The sequence below is a fragment of the Asparagus officinalis genome, chromosome 3, assembly GCF_001876935.1.
Source record: "Asparagus officinalis chromosome 3, Aspof.V1, whole genome shotgun sequence".
Lineage (NCBI taxonomy): Eukaryota > Viridiplantae > Streptophyta > Magnoliopsida > Asparagales > Asparagaceae > Asparagus > Asparagus officinalis.
In genome coordinates this window covers 107,000,305-107,001,623 of record NC_033796.1, presented here as the reverse complement: position 1 = coordinate 107,001,623, position 1,319 = coordinate 107,000,305, and positions in this window count along the sequence as shown.

Sequence of the window (1,319 nt, the reverse complement as noted above, 5' to 3'; positions counted from 1 at the left end):
GAACGCGTACTCTTTTCTACGTGCAATGGAATTTCTTATTGGGGTAATTACATTCGGGTCCCCCAAACTATTTGCACGGTTGACATCGAATACGGGTGAGATCTTCATACTGCTTATCGCAATTGCACGGAGGATCCTAGAATCGATCGGCAAGTTAAGGCTATTTGTTTTGAGTAGTGATAACTAGGCTATAATTTCCAAACCACTTCTACGCTACTGCGCTCGAAGATTATGAGGTCTGTAGGCGTCTAAAAATGCTTATAGATATCCAAATAAAGCTCAAGACAATAAGAAGACAATGAAAGTCATTATCTACATCATAAGGGATCATCCAAAGCCAAAAGAAGCAAAGGAAGTGAAGGAACAGGTGAAACCATATAAAAGAACAACGTGAAAAGTTGATAAACAACGTATACTGACGTGCATAAGGCGCGGCAGTCACCACTTACGCGCATAGGCACGGCAGTTATCTTCTGACGCGCGCAGAGGCGTGGCTGACAATTTTGGGGCCCGGTTCTAAATTTCAATCGGGACCTCTTAATCAATCTAATGAGCAAAATCCACCAGAAAGTCTCAAATCCTAACCAAATATTATTCAAGTTTCAGACAAACTCAACGCTCTACTAGAATAATCCAATCAAGCATACTAAAAGATGCCAATATACGAACCAAGAACAAGGCAACAACTATTAGTTTATACTTAAATCACAATTTGTCACCTACTTCTCAACCATACAGTTAATAAACATACTAAATCATCAAATATAAGCTAGAAAAATATATAAATTAGGCAAAAAAACAATGAGCTTAGAACTAAAATCAACAAACCCAAAAAAACCAACACAAACAAATAAGCTTAATCCAAACTCATGTAACTACTAAAAAAATCACTTTTCTGATATAAAAATCGAAACTTTACCCCTTTGGTCGATGCGTTCCTGTGCTTTTTGGGCTTCTTGATGCCGTTCTTGTGGGCCTTATAGGACTGGTTGTGGTTCTTCGACTTCGCCATTGAAACCCTAGTAAAGGAAGAAGAAGATTAGAGATCGAAGAAAGAGGAAATGATCTAGGATTAGGGTTTTTTAGAGAGAGATACCTAAGATGGAGGAGATCTGAGTGTTCCTCGGCGACGGAGATGGTCTTGCGCGATTTGGGGGCCCCCCAAGTGGGGCCCTGTTCTGCGGAACCGGAGGAACCGCCTCAGCGGCGCCTCTGGACGCGCGTATGCACAGCAGTGATTCCTGACGCGCGTATGCGCGACAGTGACTCTTGACGCGCGTAAGCGCGACAGTGGAATGTGACGCGCGTATTCATGAGTT